Genomic DNA, 14,752 nt, shown 5'->3' on the forward strand with positions numbered 1-14,752 from the left:
TATCATGACTAAAAGGACCTGGGATGACTTACAGGAAGGAGGTAAGGGTTTTGGACCAAACCCACAGTTCAGAGCTGGTGTTGCACGACATTATACCTGCAGAACTTTTCACACATTCAGGCCCTTCTCCAGACTCACTGACTGAAAATTTTGAGTAGAGTCTTAGGCATGTGTATTTTTAAAAAGGTGATTAAGCTGTGCAACCCTGGTTAAGAACCTCTGGGCTGGAGCATGACTTCCCTGGGGTGGTACACTGAGTAGCAATGATGCAATATTTCCCTTCAAATGGTGGTTTCTGCTACAAAAAAATTCTTCCCCTCCCCTTTCCTCACTGTTAAGAATAAATAATTAGAAGAACTGTGCAATGAAATAAACACGGGCATATACGTTCAAAGATGGGAAATATGAATCCCCTTGTTTTCAGAGATGTGCACCTTCATTGTCTTCCGTGATACCTGATGCAGGTAGGGTTTCCTAGCCACTTGTATGCTGGGAAAGAGTTTTTGAGGACAATACACTTTTTACTAACAAAGCCCAACGAAGAAGCCAAAATACTTTCTTTTCATCCAATCATATGATGACTAGATGGAAATGACATTAGAAATCATGGAATCCAACTGCTTCATTTTACATTTAAGAAACTGAGCCCAAAGTGGGGAAGGGACTTTCCCCTTTCATGTCACACAGATTTTGCCTACAGCATAAAGTATGTGCTTCAGTGACCAACCTAGGAATGCAAACCAAGCTCTCCATTCTTTTTCGGAAACTGGCCTTACTGACATTAGAAGGAACACAAACAGTGGCTCAGCCATGTCTAGAAATGAGATTCTAGTCTTCAATAATAAAGTGCCAACAGTTTAACCAAGTGTTAAGGGAGAAAAAAACAAAAAAGAAAACACCTAGGCCTGAAACATTTTCCTTAGAAAAGTTACCCATCTCCCCAAAGAGTAAAATTACCAGGGGCTCCTGTGTGGCTCAGTCTGTTAAGCATCCGACTTCAGGTCAGGCCATGATCTCAAGGTTTGTGGGTTCGAGCCCTGTGTCAGCTGTGCTGACAGCTCAGAGCCTGGAGCCTACTTCTGATTCTATGTCTCCCTCTCCCTTTCTGCTCTTCCCTGGCTCACATTCTCTTTCTCTCTTAAAAAAAAAATAAACATTTAAAAAATTTTTTAAAAATAAACCTAATAGTAAAATATCCAAAGCTACCTGTACATTTGCTTTCCTGTCATCAATGTGAACTGTCCTTTGAGGACATATTTAAGGGTAGACTTAGCCAGAACTTCATTGTGTGCTGTTTTTCTGGATCTGTACTTGCTCTTCCAAATTCAGTCTCTTTCCTTTCCCTAGCCCCTACACATAAACAAACACATACACACACACACCTAAAGAAATCCCTTGGAGAAGGAAACTTAAGGAAGGAGATCTGATTTTAAATAATCCATATGATATCAGTAATGTCTATGGGCTAATTGTGTCCCTCACCCCATTCATATCACGAAGTCCCAGCCCTAGAATCTCAGAATGTGACTGTATTTGAAAATAGGGTCTTTAAAAAAAAAATTCTTTTATTTATTTTTGAGAGAGAGTATATGTGTGTGAGGGTGGGAGGGGCAGAGAGAAAGAGAGAGAGGGCGACACAGAATCTGAAGCAGGCTCCAGGCTCTGAGCTGTCAGCACAGAGCCTGACGTGGGTCTCAAACCCACAAACCGAGAGGTCATGACCTCAGCTGAAGTCCTATGCTTAACTAACTAAGTCGCCTGGGTGCCCCACAAATAGGGTCTTTAAAGAGGTAACTTAGTTAAAACAAGGTTTTAGGATGTGTCCTAACCCCATATGAATGGTGTCCTTATAAGGAGAGGAAATCAGGACACAGATACACACAAAGAGAAGCCCATATGAACACAGCAGGAGAAGATGGCCATCTACAAGTCAAGGAGAAAGGTCTCAGAGGAAACCAACCTTGCCAACACCACGATCTCAGACTTCTAGCCTCCAGAACTGTGAACAAACAAATTTCTTTTAAGACACCTTGTCTTACCATCCAGTGGTATTTTGTTATGGCAGCCCTAGAAAATGAGTACGCTGAGTCACTGTATTCATCCACCATGATAAGCTTTACTCCTTATCTTTAACAAGTTCATGATGCTCAGAATGGAATGCCAGTGTCATCACTTTACCGTGGAGTTAAAATGACAGAAAACCCAACTCCAGTAACTGAAGTCACAAATGGGATGTATTTATCTCCAACAACTAGAATGTCAAGAGGTAGCACAGACTGCAAGAACAGTTTGATCAGGGTGTGGCCTCCTCTGCCCCTCCTTGTTTATTAGGCACGTGGTTGGGTTGGCTCCTCTCAAGGTGGAAAGATGGCATCAGGTACACATGCTTCTTCACCCCCATCCAAGAAGAAAGAATGTCAGCACATAACCACTGAAACAAGTCCAGGCTTCCTCTGATGGAACCAGTCATTGTTACACCAGTATCAACAACAAGTGTTCATTGAGCACTAAGCATGTGCCAGACCCTCTTCGAACTCAGTTTGCTTTTGTTGAATTGACTCTGGTAATCCTTATAAGAAGGGCAATGGTACTACCTTGATTTGTTTGTTCAACTGAAGCCAACACCGGAAGCTCAGGAAAGGTAAGCCCCCTGCTCCTAAAGCATAAGGTCGTTTCACAATGCACAGAATGGATATCAAAGAAACAGCGCAGTATGAACAAATCCATGCCTCTGAAATTATAACTACACCATGCTCCAGTTTTCCTTAATGCTCTAGCTTAATACAGGCAACAAGCAAGACACATCCTGTTTTCATTGTCCATATTACCTAAATTACCCTTTTTCCTAAATGTGCTTTTGAATGTCACAGTCTTGTTTACTCTTTGCAGGTACAGATGCCAACAGAGACCAAGTTGAGAAGCATGCAGGTTTCTGGAAATTTGTTCCCGAACGTGTGCCCAGCCTTCCTCCTGCACGGTATACTGGCCTCTTAGGTCAAATCTGGCCTCTTTAATTCTGCTGCTTTTCTGACATTTGTGTGGAAGCCTCTTAGCTTGTTCTGACTTGTGTGGAGCTACCTTCCCTGTTACTCCTGATTCACAGGAAGAAAAGAGCCATCAGAGACAGGTATGTGGCACTGCTTTAGTTTGTCTCACTGTTACCTCCCTCCAACCCCAGCCTTGTACCTGCTAGGTGGTTCCGTGTAAAGGATTAGATGCACTGGTCTGACAGTTTCCATTTTTCTGAATTCAACTTGAATTTTATCATGGGTCACAAAACCCAGAAAGCATGTATTATGATTTATGGCATTCTAGTAAACCAAGTGTTAATCTCATCAGGCTTCACTGATTTGAAATAAATAACGGGTGGAGCACCCAGCTGGCTCGGTCAGTTAAGCATCCGACTTTGGCTCAGGTCATGATCTTGCGCTTCGGGAGTTCAAGCCCCACTTCGGGCTCTGTGGAGCCTGGCGCCTGCTTCAGATTCTGTGTCTCCCCCTCTCTCTGCCCCTCTGCAGCTCGCGCTCTGTCTCTATCTCTCTCAAAAATAAAGAAACATTAAAAAAATTTTTTTTTAAAGAAAAAAATAATGGGCGACTTACTGCCTGAATGCTAAATATTTAAATGCCACCTTGGCACAACTTAGTGCAACTTTTGGGGAACATAATCTGACAATGCTTTACCAAAAATTATCTCACGTTTGTATCTTTTATATAGTCATCCCACTCCTGGGTCTTATTTAAAAGTGGAGGGGTAAAAGCATTATGCACAACTATGTTCATTAAAGACCGGCTTAGAATAACATAAATGGAAACAATATACATTCCAACCATATGCATGGCTAAGACAATTATAGTAAAGGGCTCCTTGAAGGAAATATTATGTAACTATTAGTAGTTTCCTTTGTTTGGAGCCCTCTTCCACCCCCTCTGCCTTACTTTTCTGCCAGCTAACTCCCACTTAGACTTGAACACTCAGGGTACCCACCCCTGTACTCGGTGTCCCCCCTTCCTCTGTGCTTATATAACACCTGGGCACATCTCTGTGAAAGGATTTATAGCCCATCCCAATAATTTTGCTTGTCAGTCTCCCCCAGTGAATTGCAACTCATTGAGGCAGAGCCTATCCTCTGTGCAGCAAGTTAAAAATCAGAAGGGGCAGGGGTAAGAAATAATAGTATTCCTAACACACAAAAGTCAGGCTTCAGCTGACTTCAGGCTGCTTTCTCCCAAACACCCAGCCCCATCAGCAAGCACCCCCACCTCTCAAATCTCTACTGGAAGGTGGTCTCGCTTTCTGCTTAAAGTCCCCCTGGAGGAGAGTCTTTGGCGGGCAATGGGTAGGAGTTCGGCAGTAGGGCCTATGGAATATTCCAGGAACCATTAACATCCTTTTACATCTCCTTTCACAAAGTTTCTTTCTACGAAAGTCTGAGTTACCTCACACAAATGGGACTGCAAACGGTCGGGGAGATTCGGTTTACACTGAAACGCGGCTCGCGTCCCCTCCTTTCTGGCAGCACTGCTTCAAAGAGCAGGAAGGGGACTCAGCCCTGGTCGGGTGTCGGGGATTTGAGGTCTCTTTCATCTCCCTTTCTTTTCCAGCCCGGCTCCCGGAGGCTCCGCGCCGCGCTCCCTTTTGCCCGCCCGACTTCTGAGCGGAGCGCTCCGGAGGGAGGAGAACCGGCGAATCCTCGCGGGCTCCGGGCGCTCGCGGACCGGGCCCGCCCCCACCCGCGCCCGGCCCCGTCACGTTGGCTGCAGAGCGCATCCCGGCTGCGCCCCGGCGGGGAGGCGCCGAGGGTAGCTGAGGGGAGCGGGTCACGTGAGAGGAGGAGTCTGACCTACTTTCGCCGGCAGCCGGCGCATGCGTAGTTCCGGGCTGCACGCCGGCCGGGAGGCTCACGTGGAGTCGCACGTGCAGGGTGCTCCCGCCCGGGGCACGCGCAGGGCGGGGCGCGCGCAGGGAGGTGTTGCTGGGGTTGCGGGACCCGTCGGCGGGTCTGGTCGACCGGCTGGAGCCAGCGGCGAGCGTGGAGTTCCCGCCACCCTGGGCCCGGTACCCGCAATTTTGGAGAGCTGCTTCGGCGCCCTTGGGGGGCTTCCCACGAATTCATCGAATTCAGTATTTCTGAACGCAAAAATCAAAACAGAGTTCCTGCACATATGCCCTTTGTTGGTATCAGCAAATCCACGCCTCGGAAATTTACCCTACAGATGGGCTCCCCCTTTTGTGAATTGTCGCTCCAGAAGGATAATCGTTGTATCACTGTTTGATATCACAAACGATGGGAAACAGTCTGTCCGACCATAAAACCGGTCAATTCGTGGGCTCATAAAGTATGATTGGGCCGTATCTGGAATTCTTTGCAGCCGTTAAAAAGAAATGGACGGCTCTACGGATACTGATCTGAAGAGACTTCCAAGACCCATTTGGTGATGCAAAAAAAATTTAAATGGAGCACAACAGCGTGTATGGGATGCTGACATTCGTGTGGCAAAAATACACATACGTGTTTGTAAATGTATAGGATATGTATAGAATGTATAGATATGTATAGGATATGTGTAGATGTATGTAGAATGTACAGAACAGCTCTGGAAATACGCATAAGAAACTGGTAAAGGAAGGTATATTCAATGACTGAGGTGTCAGGGAGAGGAAAGAAACTGACTTCCACACTTTTGTAAGCTTTACATTTTGTACCCTGTATGATTATTTTATTTTTATTTTTTTATGATTATTTTTAAATACAAATTTGAAAAACGAAAAGTTATTTGGCACTCTGTGCTAGACATCAGGAATTATGTAAATTAGTTCCTTCTAGAAAGTTTGTCTCGTATAGTATCTGCACCATTTCCTATTCTATTTAGTTTGTATCTTAATGTTTCAAGCTTTCTGATAAACTCTGGTAAGAGATTTTTTTGAACTCCCAAGGTGAACAACTCAATAGGTCCTCTATGTGATTAAGATACTCTCCAAGTTCTATCTCTTAAGAGAAGACATCTTAACTAAGGGATTCTCAGTAACAAACATTTGCACAATAAAGCTCAGGCAACAAAATTGCTTCTGAGATTAACCTTTCCTCTTTCAATTAATCTGTGAGTTTGTATTGCAGCTATTATTGTCATTGTAGTTATTTTATATGTATCAGTTATAGTATATTTGATTGCAATAACAGAAAATCTGAGTGGCTTGAGCAGAAATCTCATTTAGTTGAAGTCTAGGATAGGGTGGACTTCAGGAGTAGTTTGATTCAGCAGCTAAACAATGTCATGAGGACTTGGTTTCTCTCCATTTCTCTGCCATGCATTTCATGGTGTCAGCTTCATCTAAAGTTTTGGGAAGGTGTCACTTAGTAAAAATGCTTCTTTACTAGAGGCAGTAGCAAACATCTCATATAACTCATTGGCCTGAGTTGGGTCAAGTACCCACTCAGGAACCAATAAGTTGGGGAGAACTAGAAAAAATACAAACAAACAAACCGGGTTTGGATGTTGAGGAAGCAATGATGATGCCCCTCACCTCACATCTATTATTACTGCTCTCACCATTACAGTTGACAGTTGTGTTAACTCCTGAACAGGGGTTAAGGACACTGGCTCCCGGCTCAGTGCAAGATCCACGTATAACTTTTGACTCTCCCACCCCCCACTTAACTACTAAGAGCCTACTGTTGACCAGAAGCCTTACCAATAATATAAACAGCTGATTAACACACATTCATGTTAAATAGATTATATGCTGTATTACAATAAAGTAGGCAGAGAAAGGAAAATGTTAAGAAAATCATAAGGAAGAATATGTTTATGGTATTGTTCTGAACTTATCAGAAAAAAAATTCAAGTATAAGTGAACCTACGCAGGGGCCCCTGGGTGGCTCAGTTAAGCATCAGACTTTGGCTCAGGTCATGATCTCATGGTTCATGAGTTCGAGCCCCACGACAGGCTCTGTGCTGATGGCTCAGAGCCTGGAGCCTACTTCAGATTCTGTCACCATCTCTCTGCCCCTCCCCTGCTCTCACACTGTCTCTGTCTCTGTCTCTCTCATAAATAAACATTAAATTTTTCTTTTTTTAAATAAGTGAACCTATGCAGCTCAAACCTGTGTTGTTCAAGGGTCAACTGTATTTGCCCCTTTTCCAGGTATGGATTAGGTGACAGGTCTTGGCCTGCCCCACATTGTGCAGCCACTGCATGTGCATCTTCCCTGCACTGTACCTCTTCCCAGTGGGAGAGGGGGAATTTGTCTCCGATACTAGGAAAACAATTTGAGTTACAGTGAAAGATCAAATGATGTCATCTTAGCAGGATCATATAAAGGAAGTATACAGGCACCATACTTATGTGCTATTTCTTTATCCACCCATCCAATTAGTCTTAGACTCCTACTGTATGTGGACACACATGAAATCTTGGAGAAAAACAGAACACATTCACAACCAAGACCCTAACCTCAAAGTGAATATGGTCAAGTCAGGCATATAAGAGAGACACTTGGAAAACATTAAAATAATAATATGAGACAGCATGCAATTAAGTGCCTAAGTGGATGATAATGCAGTGTGGCAGGTACTCACAGCAAAGGGAGACCACAGAGGCAGAGATTGGTTGGAACGAGACAGCAAATAGAAGAGGGCCTTGACAGAATGCTCAGATTAAGTAAGATAAACAGGGGAGAAGGGAAGGGCTGTATATAGTCAGACACTATAGAGTAAAGGAGGGAAGTAGAAATGAATCTAATATTCTCAAGATTAGAGACCAGACTTAGTGGCATGGGGTGGGGGGTTGGTGGTGGTTGTGTTGAACACGAGTGAGAGATGATGTTGGAAATGTCAGGAGCCAGGTTCCCCAGGTTTATATCCCTTGTGCATATAGAGACATAGTGATTATTTAAACTGCACTGACTCTTGCTCCCACCTGCTCATCCTTTCCAAATCTCACCCAGTTATATGAGAGAGTACCTGAGTGTCTTCCACATGTGCTCACACATCACTCAGCCAATTACAGTCACCCTACAGCACCTGCCAGTCCCCTCCGTCCTGCTCTGGTCCCCCTCCTATCATCCTTTCCTAGGAGAGCAGGATGAATGATGACGACTCAGCACCACTTGACTGGTTACATGGGGAAGAGAGGGAGGGGTCGAGAGTGATTCCAAACATACTCACCATGTCTGCTGCATGCTATGACATCAGGGTACATGTTACATATGGATCATGCCCGTAATCAGTATGTTTGCACCATAAGGGGGAGGATCTCCTCCAGCACACTGGGTGTTCAAGTACTCAACAACTGTTGGGTCAAGATGAAGGGGAACTCCCAAGGGCAGAACCCGGACTACACAAGGCGAATGAAGCCTCAGCTGCAAAATTTGACGATGCATCTACTTCTTGGGTCTCACAGGGGCAACCCTACGGGAATGGTGTGCCACTGTCTTTGTTTTGTGGTCTGGAGAGGCCAAAACTAGAAACCTAAAAGTGTCCATCTGAGACTTTGAGACACATAGCATTAAAAGGAACTTTTAACAGTTGTTAGTCATAGATGTTGATTTTGATTCACACCCGTATATTTGTTTGCATTTTTTTCCCTCTATTTCATTCTTTTGAAAGTCTTTTTTACTCACTCTTTTTTCCTAAAGCCCAATTCATGCTACAGACTTTGAATTGTGAACTAGATTTGTGAATTTATACGGAAATATAAGTTGTATATTCATCTGATAACTGAACAGACATGCAGCAAGGGCCTGCAGGGAGAGACCAGGGATGCATTAGTTATTGGGAGTATGAAGGAAATAAACAAAGGAAGTGGAAGGCTTTCTTTCCAGGAAATCCCAGACTATTAGGGGAGATGGCCTATAAGGAGAAGACACACTTGTAAATAAATCAGTGTAGTAAGCAAGTATAAAAGTTTATCAGGGTTGGGAGAACATAAGAGACTGAATGGCTGTCTCTACCAGGGTTGGCTGTATGTGAGGACAGGGAGAAGTCAAGAAAGGGCTTTGTGTAGAATGTGATACCTGTCACAGGTCTTCAGAGGTCAGGCCCTCATAAACCAGGCATTGTGTTAAGCAGAGGGGTATTAAATCCCAGATGTTAGAAAAAACTCACAGCCCTCTTGGGCACAGGTCTCAAAACAGAAGATCGCAAAGGTCCTGAGAACTGATCAATAGGGCTTTCTGCTGAGTGCTTTGAAGAGACAGAAGAAAGAGTCAGATGCCTGATGTGTGGAAACCGGGTGACAAGTTTGGGAAGTGAAAAAGCTACCCATTCCTTTGGTAGAAAAAGCTTAAAGATTAGTGAGCAGGCTTGAACATAATTGCGTAAGGAACCAAGTTTTTAACAGGCTGGAAACTCCCGTTTTCTGTTTGTAAATTTCTGATGACTGAGATAGTGCTGACTGAGATTAGTAGATACAGAAGGATAGCAAAATGTCACAGTGATGGAGAGGTGGCGTGATGGTGACAGGGCCTTGGTTGTCAAATTGAGGAAGGAGCATGTGTTCAAGTGTGAGCCATCTCATCACCAAGGGAATACTGGCTTCAAAGAATACAGAAGTATTCCTTGCTCATACTATATATCCATTACAGGTTGGCATGGACTCTGCTCCATCTTGTCATCGTTCTCAGTTGAGGCCTGAGATAAAAGGAGCAGCCATTATATGAAACACTGCTGGTCTCGGCATAGCGAAGACACTTCTGGTGGGTCCTGCATCGGCCACCTTCCAACAAATGCTCCGGCCTGGAGGAGCTAGGCGTTGCTTCCACTCGCAAACCATTGGCCAGAGCTAGTCACGTGGCCCCACCCATCCACAAATGGTTGCGCGAGCACAATGGGACTATGTGCAGGTAAGGGAGCTGGACTATTTGCGAACAACTGTGCAGGTGGCATCCCTCTCCTCAAGCTGGCCTACCAAATTCAGGCTCCAGTGGGCAAACTGAAATACCAGGAATAACATTAATGGCAAGAATGATGATAAATAATATTTCCTGAGTGCTTGCTCTTCTATTAGAATCGAGGTAGACACTAGTCTAATCACTTTCTCTGGAATAATTTATTTAATTCTCCCAACAAGCTAGAATCACAGGAAAGGGAATCCTAGGGCAGAGAAGAATAAACTCCCAGCAGCAAGTGGAACCTTAGAGTCATATAGATTTTATTATTAACAGAAAAATGAACCTATTTTATAAACCAGGTCTATGAAGTGGGACGTATTGATTTTACATATATATCCACTTTTGCTTTGTAAAGGATGGATTCGGTGTGTAACAAAATCAGGGAAGTGTAACTTCAAAAGCATGAATAAATGAGCTAGGGCACTATTTCTTGTACTCCATTGTAGGTAGTAATAATAGTTACTTTATCAACTCATGCACAACATTTTGTTACAGGTTTTTCCTTGCCCTGAGCAACCACGGGCTCCTCCAGGGACACAGTGATTAGACCGCTTTCTGCCATATTGGCTCAGGGATCATCCCTAGAGGGACACAGTCAAGAGTGATACCAGGCATCCCTGTGTCCCTAAGTGTGTTTTCTTTTTATGTCTGTATACGTTGCCTGCTATAGTCTGAATATTGGTGTTCCCCTAAATTGATATGTTGAAATTCTATCCCCTCAAAAATTATATTGGGAAGTGGACCTTTAGGAGGTGCTTAGGCCATGAGAATGGAGTTCTCAGGCATGGGATTAGTGCCTTGTAAGAGAGGCTCCAGAAAGACCCATAGCCCCTTCCACTGTGTTGAGGACACAGAGAGAAGGCATCTGCTCTGAACAGAAAGGGGACCCTCACCAGAAGGCAACCATGCTGTCCTCTTGATCTTGGACTTTCCGGCCTCCAGCCCTTATGAACAATACATTTCTGTTGTTTAGAAGCCACCCAGTCTGTGGTATTTTGCCATAGCAGCCAAAAAAGATTGAGACCATGCCTAACTATTTATAGGCAGCTTGTTGAGAGTCTCCTTTATATTTGCTCTATTTTCACAGCCCCCAAAGGGAATTACTTACCAAATATTTCTGAGAAATTGCTGGTGATTTGGGGAAAACGTTTTATGAATTGCACACAAAAGTGGTAAAATAATAATAGCTAACATCTGAGAGCTTATTATACACCAGGCACTGGCTACTCCACATTCATTCTTATTCAGCCTCAGAAGAACCCTATGAGGTAAGTATGGGTATCTGCTCAAGGTGACAAAGGAGGAGCTGAGGCACACAGAAGTCACACTACTGTTGCCAGAACCAAAGTCTCACTGACTGCAGTGCCCACACTTAAGACCTCTGTACTGTCCTGCCTTCTCAAGCCTTCCTTCACGTACCTGAGTCTGGCACAGTGAGTGCTCTAACCCTGACCCATCTTTAAAACTTATTGTCTTGGGGCGCCTGGGTGGCTCGGTCGGTTAAGTGTCCGACTTCGGCTCAGGTCACGATCTCACAGTCTGTGAGTTCGAGCCCCACGTTGGGCTCTGTGCTGACAGCTCAGAGCCTGGAGCCTGTTTCAGATTCTGTGTCTCCCTCTCTCTCTGCCCCTCCCCTGTTCATGCTCTGTCTCTCTCTGTCTCAAAAATAAATAAACGTTAAAAAAAAATTAAAAAAACAAACTTATTGTCTTCTACCCACTTAGTCCACCTGCTGCTGGCTCTTCTGAGGTTTTCTGCACACCTCTAGGTTGATTCTCCTGACTCTTCATTCATGGCTCATTCTGTCTTCTTTGCCAGGTTGGGGTGCGGAGGGAGATGAAGGAGATATGATCCATGCTCCTGAGTATCTCACAGCATAGTGACAAGATAGGTACCTATACAGTTTAGATGCAGAACAGGGCAGAACCTGAGGCTTTATCAGAGGAGGAATGGAAAGTAACTCATACTTACTGAGTCATTGGATGCGATAGAGAAATGACAGCTTTGATCTAGCCGCAGTGCTAGGTGGTGAGAATTCAGGGATTCATAAAGCACAGTCCTGCCCTTAAGCAGCCCCATAACCGGTAAGGCCTGGGATGCTGGTATGTGGTCCATCTGTGCACACAGGGCATCACGTCCCTGCTGGACCTCAGGTTCTTCTCCTCCATCACCCTTGGCTGTCCTCAGCTACCCTTCATGTTGGGCTATCACTGTGTCCACACTGTGGGATCAGAAACTCAGATTAGGAGGACTCCTCAGTGACCGTCTCTCTTCAGTGGTTTTCAAGCTATCCTGTAGGGCCATTGGAGGATCCCAGGGGCTCTCGCAGGGCCAGGTGGAGGTGAGTCAATGGGGCAAAGAGAAATCCAGCAAGAAAGATTGAGCCACATTCCTTTTAATTTTAACTAGGGCAGCTCCGTCTTTATTTATTTGTTTTCATTCTCACTTGAGATCTTACTTAAATAAAGGGTTATGAAGCTGGAAACTGTTTGGGGGGCACTGATTTGATCTCTACACAGAAGAAATCTGGAAAAAAGGGGCTCTTCAAGAGCCTGGGCTTTGAACTCACGGGCCACTGCACTTCCCATGGTGCCAGACTGCCTCACTGTGTGAGGGCGCATGTGGAAGGGTGCCTCCAGCTTCTTCCTAGAGTGATTGGAGAGAGGTCGTGGGAGGGGTTCACTCTGGGGGTGAAAGGGAGGAGCGTGGATGAACTAAGTTTACGGCCACTACGTAGCACCTCTCCCTGTCTGCAAATCAAAAGGGTGTTAGGTGAGTGTGTAGAACATGAGAGCATGCTAGAAAACAATCCAGAAATGGGAAGGTGGCAGGAATTAGTGTGTTTTGAAAGAGAGACTGTTTAAGAAGTGTCCCAGGAAGAATAGAAGTAAGCAGCTTCTCCCTGGGCACCAAGAACTCAGGCAGCTTTTAGGATAATGACGCATCCTTCATTTTGTTTGCTGAGTGCCCATGGGGGGAATAAAAGTAAATCAGCCATTCAGCATGCCATGAGGAAGCCTACAGGCCAGTGGGAGTAGTGAGGGCATTTACACATATCAGTGTAACATGAGGGTGAAAGAGAGAATGCCATAAGAGATGAGAGAACAGGTGCCATGTGAGCTAGACGTTTGTGAAGAGGAAGTCATTGAAGTTTCCCGGTGCAGGGTTGCTTTGAGCTGGCACTTGAAGCCAAGGAAGCCATCAAGAGATGGGAAAGTGCACTCCATACAGAGGACATAGCAGGAGACAAGGCACAGAGGCAGGTCCTCACTAGGTCTGTAGTGTAGTGTAGGTCTGGCGAGTGGGAGTACTTTGGTCTGCCTTGGGCGTACACTCTGAAAGGTGATTTTGAGCTCTATCACATTCTTTCCAGAACTTGAGGAGGTGTCCTCAGGTGGCCCTATTGACTGGAATGCTATGTGGGCCATAGCTGACGTGGTAGCTTTAGGGGGTGTTGTTTGGGTGCCTCGTGAGAGGAAGCCAGGAGCAGAGAGAGACAGGAGAATTCCAAGTGGTTTAGCAGCTCATCTTCTCCTCCATTTCTTTCTTCCCAGAGGGAGAACGTGAGAGCTGGTGATCCATGGGGCTCCACAATGAGTCTGGAAAGGTGGTGTGCAAATGGCATTCCCTAAGAACTCTGTCCCCACTCCTAACTTCAGCAAACAGTTTGGAAACCAGCCTGAAACTACCAGGAATTACCAGCCTTCTTCAGCCAGTTGGAAAACAGTGTTTATTATTCCTTTGGCATTTCCCCAAACCAGCCACCTGACATAACTCACAGAGGGGAGAAGGAATGGAGCGTGGCAAACAGAGGGCACCTTCCTCTCTCCTAGAGAGAGGGTGGAAAAGTGTCAAAGATGGGGAGTGGGAGGGAGACAATAGAGCAGGCCTTGAATGATGTGGCTGGATTCTGATGCATTCTAGTTCTTAGAAAAGTAAGCCGCTCCCAGAGAAGTCGTGAACATAGTGAAATGTTTTCCAAGATATATGGTTTCCCTTGACAGAACAAACACATAAACAAAATTAATCGCATGTCCCACTATGGATGTGTGACCAGATGGACAAGGGTCCTCATTCAGAGAGGCTCAAGCTAGAAACCCAGCTAAGTGGACATGCTTTGGAGGCAACTTTAATCATTTATGTTTTCCTTTTAAATAACATCCAAATTGGCAAGGAGTTTCACATGATATTTTCTTAAAGTTTAAGAACAAAAATACTCTCTCTGTACTTTTAAAAAGTTCTCACATACGTTCCTCAATGAACCTGCTATAGAGTAATATTCATTCTTATGGTCAAAACATCTTGATATATTATAAAGTACAAAAAGGTTGAAATAAAGTGTGAATCAATGTTATAAAGATATATATGCATGACATGAAAGGATGAAAAAAAAAGGATGAAGATACATATACCTTTGTGCCTATCTGTCTTCTTCAAATTTCCCGCATCAAGCATTCCTTTGTATTCAGCTAAGTTTTTTTGAAACCAAGGGGATTCCTTCCCTTCTTCTTCCCTGGGAATAAAGGAGGACCACTCATTCACAGGATATAATTTCAAGTCCCCTCACCTTTTTCTCGAGATACACCAGCATGTTTAATACACAGAAGCAGGTCTGATCTCAAGAGGTGGACTGACTCTCACAGAGTGGACAGAGAGCAGCAACAACCACTCTGACTTCTGGCACCATGAATATGGCAATATGACTCAAGCTTACATTGGCGTTTATTGACCTGTCTCGTGGCTTGACCATTTGTGTTGTACTTCTAGCAGTCCGAGGGCCTGCATTTTCCTTCCATGTACCAAGATTGGTGAATGCTCCGTGAATTCTGTCCTTAAACTATCTGTGGTCAGAGGAAGTGC

This window comes from Panthera onca, chromosome E1 (genome assembly GCF_046562875.1).
Source record: "Panthera onca isolate mPanOnc1 chromosome E1, mPanOnc1 haplotype 2, whole genome shotgun sequence".
Classification (NCBI taxonomy): Eukaryota; Metazoa; Chordata; class Mammalia; order Carnivora; family Felidae; genus Panthera; species Panthera onca.